The following is a 15,834-nucleotide window of genomic DNA, read 5'->3' on the forward strand; positions in this document are numbered from 1 at the left end:
TATAAATAACAGAGTTAAAGCCCCCCAAATGAGTATATTTCTCTACTAGGAAATTAAATAAACAATGTGTGTGCAAAGTGGCAAGTCACATTTCCTTTTTCCTTTTGCTTTTGTTTAAAATAAAATGAAATCCACATGAACTCTAAAGAAACTAAAAGAATGATCACTTTTCATTAATTTTTAAAACCTAAGTGTAACATGTCTGATTTATTACAACCATTTCACTAGAGTAAGATAATGAATACAATTAACAATGAGAATAGTCCCTTTTCTTAATTCACTAATTTTCCAAATTATTTTAAAATAATACAACTGTATTAGTAGTAACCTATAATGGTTTACATCTGGACAGATATTCTGATATCAAACCACATATGCTTACAATAATGTAAAAGTATAAGGGAACTGAAATTATAAATATCTTTAGTCTCTCTTATAAAACCATGTAAAAGCAGGTGAAAGTTAATGAATGAAACGTGTATTTATTCTTTTGATAACTACTTCTAAAGCTAATTAAAGAACAAATACATGGAGATAAGTGTCAAAACAAAGCTACTGACAGATCATCTCTTCAGTTTGTTGCTTTTAAGCTTTATATTTATAATTAAGAAAAGCAAATTTAAACCAAACCAAAGTAAAACAGAAACAACTGGACTACTATAAACACACACACCCACACACACAATACTGCAAATGGATAAAACCTAAACCAAACTGAACATTAAGAGCTATGCTACAAAGATTGAGATGAGGATAAACTAAAAGCAAAGCTGATAAAAGACAGAGGAATGAAGCAAAATGACCTAGATTAATATTTACAGAAGAAAGTGGGAACCATCAAGAGTGTTTCCTAAAGTGAGACTCGGGAAAGTTCTTCTCTATAGATTAATACCTGGTACAGATTCATCAAAATACAGGAGCTACTTGGAAGATTAATAGGAATTAAATGGGCTGGGGTGTGTGTAATGTGTCTGAAACAAATAGGGGATACCAAGTAGGATGAATAAAAGCAGACAGAATGGGAAATATAATGATACAAAGGAAATGTAATGCTAGGCACAGACTAGGACGGAGTTCAAATTCTTGCTATTGATTGGTGAGAAGCTCTGAAGCAGATTGTACTTTATTGTTTCTCTTCAGTCAACAGACAAATGTAAGACTATAGTTTTATAATTTAGGTCTCAACTACTCTTCTTTACAACAAATGCAGCCCAATTAAATGACTGCTCACAGACTCCTAAGGTTAGAGAAGGACTGTCAAGAAGTTCTGCAACCTAGTGCTTTGTAATTAGTACGTAACGAAAAGGCTCCCCTTATACATACACTACAGTACATGGGCTTCTTTTTACCACCTCCCATTTGTAAACTGCTACTAATTTGTAGATTATATATCTTGGGCATTCCTTTCTTCTCAAATCAAAATTTGATGTCAGGCCAGAAAGTATGTGGTTCCTAATCTCAGCTTAGTTTTTCTTTGCTCAAGAATCATCTTCTCTCTTTACTATTACAGTCAATCTTTCCAGAACACTTACTCATACATTCAAGTATTTGAGTACTATGATGTACAGAATCTCTTCGAGATGCTGAGGTGAATTAAAAGGAATTTTACCTACTAGAAATTAGAAATTAAAGGACGCACTTAAAAGATGCTACTCAAGATGCAGGATTGATGGAATATGGTCACTGACTGGATGAGGGGATGAAAAGTAGGGGAGGGTCTCCTTGTTCTATTTGGAATAGTGAGCAAATGGTTAGATAACATTCACTGAGCTAGGAATAAAGGAAAAGAAACAAGGTTGGGGGAAATGAGGAAGTAGAATGATGAGCACTTTTGGACCTGCTGAGTTTGAGGTCACTGCAACAAAAGTATAACTAGGTCTTGGGCTTAAGACAAAGGCCTAAACTAGAGACGTACTTTTGAAAACTGTACTGGGATATAATTGATAGCTAGAGTCACTAGAATTGACTGGGAGTGAGAAGAGAATAGGGCCAAGGTTATTTTCAGGGCAGCCAGAAGGAAAGGAACGTGCAAATAACACAGAATAAAAACTGTCAGAAAGGTAATAATAGATTCAGGAAAAGAATAATAATTTCAAAGACTGAAAGGACATCAAAAGACAAGGACTGAAAATGGTCCACTGGATTTGGCAATTATTAGGAGACCTTTACCAGAGAAGTTTCAGTGGAGTGATGGGGAAAGAAGCATGACTGCAATGTACTGAATTGTGACTTGGAGGTAAAGAAGTCTTTTTAAGGAATCTGGTTGAAGATGGAAAGGGGGAAAATGGAATGAGGTGGGGAATGAGTTGTGCAAGGTTGTTGAAGGGGTTTTTGTTCAACATTTACAGGGTTTGGGGAAGGAACCGATGAGAAAGTGAGCTGTACTAACACAAGAGGGCATGCAGCAAAGCTCTTGTGTTAGAGACGATGTGAAGGACTAGAGTAAAAAACACAGACCAAAGGACGAGCCTTAAGAAGGGACAGCCAACATTGTCCTCAATGGTGAAAAACTGAAACCATTTCCACTAAGATCAGGAACAAGACAAGGTTGCCCACTCTCACCACTATTATTCAACATAGTTCTGGAAGTTTTAGCCACAGCAATCAGAGAAGAAAAAGAAATAAAAGGAATCCAAATCAGAAAAGAAGTAAAGCTGTCACTGCAGATGACATGATACTGTACATAGAGAATCCTAAAGATGCTACCAGAAAACTACTAGAGCTAATCAATGAATTTAGTAAAGTAGCAGGATACAAGATTAATGCACAGAAATCTCTTGCATTCCTATACACCAATGATGAAAAATCTGAAAGAAAAATTAAGAAAACACTCCCATTTACCACTGCAACAAAAAGAATAAAATATCTAGGAATAAACCTACCTAAGGAGACAAAAGACCTGTATGAGGAAATTAGAAGATACTGATGAAAGAAATTAAAGATGACCAAATAGATGGAGAGATATACCATGTTCTTGGATGGGAAGAATCAACATTGTGAAAATGACTATGCTACCCAAAGCAATCTACAGATTCAATGAAATCCCTATCAAACTATCACTGGCATTTTTCACAGAACTAGAACAAAAAATTTCACAATTTGTATGGAAACACAAAAGACCCCGAATAGCCAAAGCAATCTTGAGAAAGAAAAACGGAGCTGGAGGAATTAGGCTCCCTGACTTCAGACTATACTACAAAGCTACAGTAATCAAGACAGTATGGTAATGGCACAAAAACAGAAATATAGATCACTGGAACAGGATAGAAAGCCCAGAGATAAACCCATGCATATAGGGTCACCTTATCTTTGATAAAGGAGGCAAGAATATACAGTGGAGAAAAGACAGCTTCTTCAATAATTGGTGCTGGGAAAACTGGACAGCTACATGTAAAAGAATGAAATTAGAACACTCCCTACACAATACACAAAAATAAACTCAAAATGGATTAAAACCTAAATGTAAGGCCAGACACTATCAAACTCTTAGAGGAAAACATAGGCAGAACACTCTATGACATAAATCACAGCAAGATCCTTTTTTTGACTCACCTCCTAAAGAAATGGAAATAAAAACAAAAATAAACAAATGGGACCTAATGAAACTTCAAAGCTTTTGCACAGCAAAGGAAACCATAAACAAGATGAAAAGACAACCCTCAGAATGGGAGAAAATATTTGCAAATGAAGCAACTGACAAAGGATTAATCTCCAAAATTTATAAGCAGCTCATGCAGATCAATAACAAAACAACAAAAACCCAATCCAAAAATGGGTAGAAGAACTAAATAGATATTTCTCCAAAGAAGATATACAGATCACCAACAAACACATGAAAGGATGCTCAACATCATTAATCATTAGAGAAATGCACATCAGAACTACAATGAGGTATCACCTCACACCGGTCAGAATGGCCATCATCAAAAAATCTACAAACAATAAATGCTGGAGAGAGTGTGGAGAAAAGGGAACCCTCTTGCACTGTTGGTGTGAATGTAAATTGATACAGCCACTATGGAGAACAGTATGGAGGTTCCTTAAAAAACTAAAAATAGAACTACCATAGGACCCAGCAATCCCACTACTGGGCATATACCCTGAGAAAACCATAATTCAAAAAGAGACATGTACCAAAATGTTCACTGCAGCTCTATTTACAATAGCCAGGACATGGAAGCATCCTAAGTGTCCATCAACAGATGAATGGATAAAGAAGATGTGGCACATATATACAATGGAATATTACTCAGCCATAAAAAGAAATGAAATTGAGTTATTTGTAGTGAGGTGGATGGACCTAAGGTCTGTCATACAGAGTGAAGTAAGTCAGAAAGAGAAAAACAAATACTGTATGCTAACACACATATATGGAATAAAAATTTTTAAAAATTCAGAAGGACCTAGGGTCAAGACGGGAATAAAGACACAGAGAATGGACTTGAGGATACGTGGAGGGGCAAGGGTAAGCTGGGACAAAGTGAGAGAGTGGCATGGACAAATATACACTACAAAATGTAAAATAGATAGCTAGTGGGAAGCAGCCACATAGCACAGGGAGATCAGCTCGGTGCTTTGTGACCACGTAGAGGGGTGGGATAGGGAAGGTGGGAGGGAGGGAGACGCAAGGAGGAAGAGATATGGGGACATAAGTATAACTGATTCACTTTGTTATAAAGCGGAAACTAACACACCATTGTAAAACAATTATACCCCAATAAAGATGTTAAAAAAATGCAAAAAAGAAGGGACACTTTTATTTAAGAATGAAGGGGAGAAGATGAGAGCAGGCCCACATATTTGTTTTTGTTTGTTTTTTTTTTTTGCGGTACGCGGGCCTCTCACTGTTGTGGCCTCTCCCGTTGCGGAGCACAGGCTCTGGACGCGCAGGCTCAGCGGCCATGGCTCACGGGCCTAGCCGCTCCGCGGCATGTGGGATCTTCCCGGACCGGGGCACGAACCCGTGTTCCCTGCATTGGCAGGCAGACTCTCAACCACTGCGCCACCAGGGAAGCCCCACATATTTGCTTTTATACCTAAATTTTTATCTTGTGAAGCAGGAGACAAGGTCACCTGCTAAGCCGAGCTGGTTAAAGCTTAAGCTGAGTGGCTAAGTGTGGAATTGTTTATACCATCTGACTCATCACAATGCAGGATATTATAATCATCTTTTAACAAAGTTACATTTTAAATCCCTAATTAGATTGTAAAGTCCTCTAGAGAAGAAGTTATTTCTTTTTTGTTTTCCTCTACACCTGGAAGTACCACATGTAGCAGTAACTCTCCAAATAGTGGTTGATTTATCGTGGCTGTACTTTAGAACCAGCGGCAAAGACGGGATAAAACAAAGGACGAGATAGAAACCCCTATTACCTTAGTGACATGCAGAAGACGGAGGATGCTTTAGAAGAACAAAACCCCCCACATGAGAAGTTTCATTGAACTGGGAGGAGGATCTAGAAGAAACAATTTCAGCCAATGGCTACATGATAGAAAAGATAGGTATCTCTCTCCTATTTTCTTCACTACCTTAAATACTTCTTCCTTTTTCAGCTTCTTTTTCTGAATATCCCCCTTCCCTCTTTTGTAACTGGACTTTGAGACCATCTACCTACCTACCTACCTACCTATCTCGCTGCCTTTCCTCCCCCTCCTCCACCTCTCTCTGCCACAACATGCCTAAAATGAAGTACATTTTTGTTACTGCTGTCACAGTTTTAGAGATTTAGCCTGATCAAAAGGTTGGATATTTTTGCACTACTGTGCCTCAACCCAGACGTATTTATTTCACCACTAGATGTTTCTTTTTCTTATTTTCATAAGTAAATGAGCTCAAATGCTTATATTTCTCTTTAAAAAAATCCACTTTATTCCCCTCCTTAACTCCTCTCACAAACTCATAGCTTTCTCCAGGTATTTAGTCCTAAATTTACTCACATTTTCTCTCTCTCAAGCGCACGCGCACGCACGCACGCACACACACACACACACTCCTGGTAAATCACTGGCCTTGGTAGAAAATATAGCATGTCTTGCTTTTAAGAAAACTATTCTACCATATTAGTTTTTGTTAAAAAAACTGTTCCTGGAACACAAAGTTCATGTGTAACTGAAAACTAATTTGCATACACTGCTTAAGAATATAATGCTGGGTTTAGACTCTATGAATTCAAAAACTGGCCTTGCCATTTACTAAATGTATAACCCTGGGGGCTTCCCAGGTGGTGCAGTGGTTAAGAATCCACCTGCCAATGCAGGGGACATGGGTTCGAGCCCTGATCCGGGAAGATCCCACATGCTGCGAAGCAACTAGGCCTGTGCGCCACAACTACTGAGCCTGAGCTCTAGAGCCTGCGAGCCACAACTACTGGAGCCCACGTGCCACAACTACTGAAGCCTGCATGCCTAGAGCCCATGCTCCGCAACGAGAAGCCACCGCAATGAGAAGCCCATGCACCACAACGAAGAGTAGCCCCCGTTCGCCACAACTAGAGAAAGCCTGTGTGCAGCAATGAAGACCCAACACAGCCAAAAATAAATAAATTAAAAAAATAATAATAATTAAAAAAATAAATGTATAACCCTGGGCAAATTTTTAAACTTCTCCATGCCCCAGTTTCTTCATCTTTAAAATGAGGCTAAGAGCACCTAACATATAAAATTACAGAAAATTTAACAGATAAATCACCAAAGGGCATTTAAAAAAAATGAAAGTAAGAACTAAAATAATTATTAAGATTCTAAAATAAAGGTCTGGTAAACCCACACCTAGATTGCCTTAATTCTTAATGATTAGTAAGATTTGTGTGGTCAGGCACCCAAATAGGTCAAAGATTTCCTGAAACAGTCTCAAACATCAGCAGAAAGAGATGCTACATTATTTTACTAATTATTTATTCACTAAATTCCATTTCATCATCAGGAAGTTAAAAAGACTAAATTGGAATTAGCAGAAAAGATTAAACACAACACAAAAATATGTGTTATTTATTTGATAATCACTTTTAACATTCAGTGAATTTGTAATTATATGCCATTCATTGTTAAGAGTTTGAATAAGATGGTCTCCAAACCTAAGAAGCATGGATGAGTGGGGGAGAGAGAAACTGTAAACAAATAAATACAATAGAGTATTATACAACAGCTGTCCTGATAAATATATACAGAAAATAGTGGGACCCGAAAAAGGAAGTTAGCCAAAATTTTTAATGGTGGAGAAGGTCTGGTCTCTGGAACAAGTTATTTTTCTGTTAAAAGAAAAATACCAATGAGAATTTTTTAAAAAGCAATGCAACTGGAGAGCTTACTACGTAAGCCTATTAAACATAAGGCAAAAATGTAACTTCTAAATAATAAGATTACAGACATAACCCAAATGATATGATTATTAGTACTGAATATCAAATATTAAATGATAAACTCTGAGTACATGATACTTTTACCTACTTAAAAAAAAATAAAAATTAAAAAAGAGGAGGAGGAGGAGGAAGGGAGAGGAAGAGACCCAGAGGGTAAACATATCAATTAACAACCACCAGTTGTATCTACAAAACTCATCAATTTCATTCCTAAAACTATGTAATTGAAGGGCATATGTATTGCAGTTTGTCACACAAAATTGAATTCTTTGACCATGAGCACGTTTAGGGTTTTTCTTTGTTGGGGAGAGGTAGTCAAAGGAATAGCCTTAACAGGCCCATATCAATTTTGAAAGCAGGTAGGATGTAATTCTTTAAAACTTTAAAGGAGAAGGGACACTATTTTACATAGTATATAAAACTAAAAGTGGAAAAAGACAGGATTAAACAAGTACAGTACAAGGCCCAAGAAAATCCTGCTTTCTGAGGGGATTCCCTTTGCTGAACCTCAGAGAAATTGCGTGGGATTCTGCTACTGCAATCAAAACTGTATTTTTATACAACTGCCATCCATCACAGGCCTGAGAATTATCTGCAGTATGTGCATCTTTATTCAGAATTTAAGTGTATCTGGAAGATCTAACAGATTAACTCTTCTTTAAATGACTTTCAGACCAAGCCCAAACTGACAAGAACTCTCCTTCTAATCCACTTGCAAATAAATGTACCTAGGGCACTCAAACAATGGGAGACCCAATACACTATTAGATAACCATAAAGGTACAGTTTACACATGGCGGTGCAAATCATTAGCACTCATTTGTCACTTAATTTAGGTAGCATTATTTCTTTAAAAATAAAACAGGGGCTTCCCTGGTGGTGCAGTGGTTGGGAAGCCGCCTGCCAATGCAGGGGACACGGGTTCGAGCCCTGGTCCGGGAAGATCCCACATGCTGCAGAGCAACTAAGCCTGTGCATCACAACTACTGAGCCTGTGCTCTCGAGCCCGTGAGCCACAACTACTGAGTCCTCGTGCCACAACTACTGAAGCCTGACCGCTTAGAGCCCGTGCTCCGCAACAAGAGAAGCCACCGCAATGAGAAGCCCGCGAACCACAACGAAGAGTAGCCCCCGCTCGCCCCAACTAGAGAAAGCCTGCGCACAGCAACAAGGACCCAACACAGCCAAAAATAAATTAATTAAAAATAATAAAATAAAACAAATTTTTATATTTCCACAAAATATTTATTCATTCTACATTTTACTGAGTGACTAATTTGTCAGGCACCATATTAAACCCAAGGACACAAATTCAAATTTTCTTCCCACTTCAAAAAGTAAAAAGTTTAAAGGCAAAACTTTAAAACAGACATTATAATGCATATAAGAAATATGTAAATATTGCCTATAAATCAATAAGAAAAGACAACCTAAGAGAAAAAATGTGACAAAGATATGAATAGGCAAACTTCTGTTTGTAGGGAAGATGGATCAACCTCACTGCTAATTAGGGACATACAAATTAAAATCACAAGCTACTATTTCATATCCATTAAATAAACAAAAACTGTAAATTCTGGCCACATCAAATGTTGGCATCAGAACTTTTATACATTTTGAAGGAAAGTGTACATTAATAAACTACTTGGGAGCAAGATTTACTGAATTTGAAGGTACACTTACTCTACAAGCCAGCAACCCCACGCTCAAAAATAGGCCATGGCCTTGAATAAACATTTCTCCAAAGAAGATATATAAATTGCCAATGAGTACATGGAAGAATGTGGAGAAATTAAAACTCTGTGCACTTCTGGTGGGAATGTAAAATCATGTAACTGCTGTTCAAAACACCCCAGCAGTTCCTCAAAAAGTTAAACATAGATCCAGCAATTCCACTTCTAGGGATATATACCCAAAAGAATTGAAAGCAGGGACTCAAACAGATACGTGTGCACCAATGTTCATACCAGATTATTCACAATAACCAAAAGGTGAAACCACCCAAATGACTACCCACAGATGAATAAACAAAATGTGGTATATACATACAATGGAATATTATTTGACCTTAAAAAGGAATAAAATTGACACGAGCTACAACATGGCTTATAATTATTATGCTAAATAAAATAAGTCGGACACAAAAGGACAAATACTGTATGATTACATTTAAGTGAGGTATCTACAAGAGACAAATTCATAGAGACAGAAAGTAGAACAGAGGTTACCAGGGCTGGGAAAAGAGGGGAATGTTGAAATATTATTCAATGAGTATGAAGTTTCTGTTTAGAATGACAAAAAATGTTATGAAAATGGACAGTGGTGATGGTTACACAACACTGTGAATTATATACCTAAAAATGGCTAAAATAGTAAATTTTGTTATGTATATTTTATCACAATAATAAAAAAAATCACACCACACAAAAATATTACACCACACACAAAACAATCACAGTGTGGTATCACTTCACACCCACCAGGACGGGTGCAGTCAAAATGACAATTAGTGTTGGTGAGGCTGTGGAGAAGCTGAACCCTCGCACACTGCTGTGCGGAATGTAAATGGTGCAACCACTTTGGAAAACAGTCTGGCAGCTCCTCAGAAAGTTAAACATAGAGTTACCATATGACCCAGCAATTCCCTCCTAGATATATACCCAAGAAAAACAAAAAGATATGTCCACACGAAAACTTGCACATGAATGTTCATAGCAGCATTACTCGTAAGAGCCAAAAAGTAAAAATAACCCAAATGTCCACTGAATGATGAATGGATATTCACTCATGTGGTATAACCATACAATGGAGTATTATTTATTTTCAGCCATGAAAAGGAATGAAATACTGATATATGCTGTAACACAGATGAATCCTGAAAACATGCTAAGTTAAAGAAGACAGTCACATATTGTATGATTCCATTTATATAAAATGTCCAGAACAGGCAAATGTGTAACAGAAAGTAGACTCGTGGTTGCCTATAGATTATAGGAGATGGGGGAAATGGGGAGTGATGGCTGAAAAACAAAGAATTTCTTCCTGTGGTGATGGAAATGGTCTAAAATTGATGGTAGTGAAGGTTGTACAACCCTGGGAATATTCTAAAAACCACAGTGTTGTATAGTTGAAATGTGTGGTATATGAATTATAGTGCAAAAAAGCTATTACCAAACCAACAAACCCTTCATTCAATAAGCAACAAAAACTTTCATTTCATAATTTAAATTGTAAATTCCCTTTGAAGGTATAAGTAGAGTTGACATTTTCCCAAAAGTATAAATGACTGGCAGAAGAGCACACTGGGGCATTACTGAGTATGCAAAAAGGGTACAGGAATCACCTAAATAAGGGTACAAATGAGGGGAAAAAGAGAAGCTGGAGTTGTAAGCACTTCAATTTTTTCATAATGTAGCTTACAGCCAGCATTGCTTAGAAGACTATTATCTCTATTTACTAAATTGTCCAAAGATTAACAAAAATTTAATGGCCTCTGTAAACAAAGATGTTACTCACTGTATCTAGATGTGTTTTAGTGAGGATGTTTTTCATATACTGAGAGAGATCTGGGCTAAGTAGGTCAAAACCTCTCAAACGGTACTCTTGTAACAGGGACAGACTTCTTGTAAGCAAGGAGAGGAAAGATGACTGGCTAGAGTAAAAATTGTAATTTGTGGCTGCTGACATTTAAGATCTCTTCAAAAACAAAAAGAAAAATGAAATGTTGAGATGATGAAACTTCAGCTCCTTTAAAGCATGTCTTTATAAGTGTAAATGGCTTAGCTTCTTTAGTCAGCAGGAGATTGAAAACTAAAATAATTTTTACTGATCTTAGGGGCAATTTTTTTTTTAAATGACAACAAATAGTAGCCAGAGTGTTAGGACACAGGCAGTTGTACTGGTGCACTTGTGAACTGCTATGAATTTTTTGAAAAGTAATCTAGTAATAGCTACTTAAATTAAATAATCAGAATTACACATACATACTCTGATGCAACAATGTATATAGTATGTATAAACAGACCTAAAGGTCTACCTAAATGAGATCAGGTGAATGAAATATGGTATCTAAATATGGAATACTGTGCACCATATATCAGTGTAGTATGGACAGCTATCGATCAGCAGTGGATAAGCGGAAAAAGTTAGTTACCAATAAGTATAATATAATGCATATCCATTGCACACACTGTATTTTATGCCCTGCTTTTGAAAAAAACAAATGACAAAACCTGTTTATGTATTACAGGGGTCAGCTAACTTTTTCTGTAAAGGACCAGAAGGTAAATACTTTAGGCTTTGAAGGTCAAAGATCTCTATTCCAATCATTGCACTCTGCTGTTACAGAACAAAAGCAGCCATAGACAGTATCTCTACAAATGAAGTATGTTCCAATAAAACTGTATTTATGAACACTGAAATCAGAATTTCATGTAACTTTCATGTGTCATGAAATATCATTCTTTTGATTTTTTCAACCATTTAAAAATACAAAAAATATTCCTGGCTCACAATGATGTACATACAAAAATAACAGATTTGGTGCAAGAGCCATAGTTTGTCAATCCCCGATGCAGAAGAATACAAACTAAACTGTTAGCAAGAGTTATCTTGTGCAAAGTCTGACTTGTTAAAATGAGCAAGTGTATATTTATAATTTAAAAATATATAAAATAATTTTAAAAGTATCTCTCTTCTCAAATGACAGTAATCAGTTTTATTGACAAAGTAATTTTTATTAATAAGAGTAAGAAATGTCTTCTCCATAATCAAAGTAGGTGGCATATTAATTTTATGACTCTATTACTCCATGGCTACAGAGAGAGAAGAATAAGGAGAAAATAAAGAAGGTAACTTAAAATTTTTTTTTAGCCCCAAATTAGAGAATTTGGCATTTCATGGTACTTCTTGCTTCAGAGAATAAAATCTTTGCTTATTTATAGTGAGGGTTCTCAAGCTGGTAGAAATGATAAAGTTCTACAACAAAGAACAGAAACATAGCATCTGAGGAAAAATATGAGACTATTCAACCAGAGTTCTATGAGAGGATAAATATGCTCACATTTTCAGAAAAACCTTCCTAGGCTTCCCACAATAGAGCATATTTTTTAAAAATCACCAACATGTAGTATTCAAAGGATTTGATATTGTGAATAAGGAACTGACTGAGAGACAAAAAAAAAGTTATTTTCCGGGGCTTCCCTGGTGGTGCAGTGGTTGGGAGTCTGCCTGCCGATGGAGGGTGCGCGGGTTCGTGCCCCGGTCCAGGAGGATCCCACATGCCGTGAAGCGGCTGGGCCTGTGGACCATGGCTGCTGGGCCTGCGCATCCAGAGCCTGTGCTAACAATATCTAGTGCTGGTGAAGAGGTGGGACAACAGGAACTCTTGGAACTGCTGGTAGGACTATGTACTGGTACAAGCACTATGGAAAACTATTTGGCATGATCAACTAAAGTGGAATAAAAACATTTCCCACGACCCAACAATTCCAGTTCTATGATTATACCAGACAGAAATGTGTACATATGTGTACCAAGAAATATATACAGGAATCAGAGCAGCATTATTCATAATAGACACTGGAAACAAACTAAATATCCATCAATATTAGAATCGACAAATAAACCGTGGCATATCCATATAACCATGATACTGAATGAACTACAGCTACAGAGAACACCACAAATGAATCTCACAAACATAATATTGAGCAAAGGAAACCAGACATAAAAGAATATATGCTTTGGGGCTTTGCTGGTGGCGCAGTGGCTGAGAATCTGCCTGCCAATGCAGGGGACACGGGTTCAAGCCCTGGTTGGGGAAGATCCCACATGCGGCGGAGCAACTAAGCCCGTGCGCCACAGCTACTGAGCCTGCGAGCCACAACTACTGGAGTTCATGTGCCACAACTACTGAAGCCCGTGAGCCTAGAACCCGTGCTCCGCAACAAGAGAAGCCACCGCAATGAGAAGCCTGTGCCACGCAACAAAAGAGTAGCCCCCGCTCGCTGCAACTGGAGAAAGCCTGCGCACAGCAACAAAGACCCAACGCAGCCAAAAATAAAATAAAATTAAAAAGTATATATATATGCTTTATGATTCCGCTTATATTAAAGTGCAAAACTATACCATATTGTCAGAAATCAAGACAGAAGTTATTATTAGAGATGTGAGAGGGGGTAGTAATTGGTAGAAGCATAAGAAGGGGGGTGGGTCTTTTGGGGTTTTGGATATATTCTCTTTAGTGACCTGGATTATGATTACATATGTTATACAGCAATAAAAAGGTTTTTAAATATTGAGCTCACACCCCCAATATACGTATATTTTTATACATGTACTACTGTGGTAATATGTTATAAACTCTACAAAACATATATAAAAAATAAAAACGTGAAAATTATGGAATAAAGATAAAATAAATGATATCTTAAATGTCTTGCTAGTATTAATAGTTTCATACTTTCATTAGATTGTTTCTGTGTGTTTGCTGGAAAACAGCATACTTACTTCTTCTAAATGAAGCAAATATTTTAATCTTGTGGTTGCCATTTTTTTTTTTACTACTTTCACACACTTCAATACATTGCTTTATTCTCCCAATAGGACTTAATCCCCAAGATGCATATAATATTTAAATTTTATGCAGACCTGGAGCAGTGAATAATATTAAGACATGACAAACTACTTTTTGGTTTTTCAATCATTAGTTAATATTTTAAGGCACAATACATATACTTAGGGTTCAAACAAGTCTTCTCAATAATACTGACTTTGGCAAGATTTATCAGACCTGATTAGATCACTGGTGTTAAAACTGTAACGTGGCTGACAAAGAGCTTGAACTAAGACTAGAAGGATCAGCTGTGCCATTTTCTTATTATTCTCCTGTGCTTGACTTACATTATCTTAAACCTATGGTTTCTTCGAAGAAATCTTTTAAAGTCACTTATCTATTTGGTGAGATTTAGATAATATGACAAGTAAATGCACTTAATAAAGTACAGGTAAATAGCAATATAAAAATTAAAAATTCTAATATTTTTTCCTGTACCACCAAGAAACCATCTTACATCTCACTCTTAAAACCACTGTCTTGGAGGACAGCAGGAGAGTGGCCAGATCAAAATCACAATTTAAGTAGCTCATCCCCCTGGCAGCTAAATGGAGGATGAAAGGCAAAGGATAGGTTTGAGAGAGATGAGACTAGGCAACAGATAAGAGGCTGCTAGAACCATGCAGGTTAGAGGTAACAGTCATCTAAATAAGGCAGTGGCAACCTAAATAAAGGGGCAGATTACTGTCAGCGGTGGAGTTAATGGGTGGCTTTACCCTCCCCCTTCCCTTTACCTCTATTACTAGCCTCTCTATCAAAGTTACCCAAAGAGTAACTTTCTTCAACTGACAAAGTATGTATTTGATATGGACAATTGGTATTTTTTAAAATCACAGATGTTATGTATGCATTATATATAAATAAGATCATTTTTGGAGAACTTTGCTGCTTTGAATGATCTATAACGTACAGTATGAGTGAAAATAATGCACTTATTATTAAAAAGTAGCTTAAGGGCTTCCCTGGTGGCGCAGTGGTTGAGAGTGCGCCTGCTGATGCAGGGGACACGGGTTCGTGCCCCGGTCCGGGGAGATCCCACGTGCCGCGGAGCGGCTGGGCCCGTGAGCCATGGCCGCTGGGCCTGCGCGTCCGGAGCCTGTGCTCCGCAACGGGAGAGGCCACAACAGTGAGAGGCCCGCGTACCGCAAAAAAAAAAAAAAAAAAAAGTAGCTTAAAAACAAATCACACACACTCACAAATTGACACCCCTAGCCCCTTCTTAACATAGAAATTTCAAAGAAGCTACTCATGGCTGCAAAAGGGTTTCAAATGCTCCTGCACCAAAACAAACCACCAAACATATTAACAAACTTAACTTTTTAAAGCTTAAGTTAAACACAATCTGTCATTTTTTAATTTGTGAAAAGAAAAAGAAAAATCAATGTAAAGACTAAAGCAATCTAAAGATGTGCAGAACTTGGAAATTTATAAGGTAGTCCTTTTCAAAGACATCTGATATCTCCTTATGAAACGGGGCTCTTCTTCAATTGATGCTGTTTCTGCAATAATTAATCAATTCAAGGTCTACAATTAAACTTATTCCTGGCTTTAGAATTCACTTGTTTCTATATTCACTGTGAGTTCCTCATTGCCAAGAGTCATAATTATTTAAATGATGAACTGGCAAATGTGTCTGATGAACAAGGCAAATGTGTCTCAGTTAAATTTTTAGGAAAATGCATAATGAACTACTCAACTGCATTATACCTATACTAAAAGTTTTCACTGATTTTGAAGAAAACAAAGGAGAAGCCACTACCATACTATTGGCTGAAATCCCCAAAGCCCAAATATTCTTATTGTCAAAGTAAAGCACCCTCAAAATTGAAAGGAGTACCCATATTCCTAGTACGGAATTTT

General features: G+C 37.1%; 1 protein-coding gene across 2 annotated transcripts in view; it reads right to left on the reverse strand.

Annotated features, from left to right (window-relative positions):
- EML4 (EMAP like 4) overlaps positions 1 to 15,834 on the reverse strand; it is a 153,759-nt gene that overhangs the window by 96,062 nt on the left and 41,863 nt on the right. The gene's annotated exons all lie outside the window — the stretch shown is intronic.

This window comes from Tursiops truncatus, chromosome 14 (genome assembly GCF_011762595.2).
Source record: "Tursiops truncatus isolate mTurTru1 chromosome 14, mTurTru1.mat.Y, whole genome shotgun sequence".
Lineage (NCBI taxonomy): Eukaryota > Metazoa > Chordata > Mammalia > Artiodactyla > Delphinidae > Tursiops > Tursiops truncatus.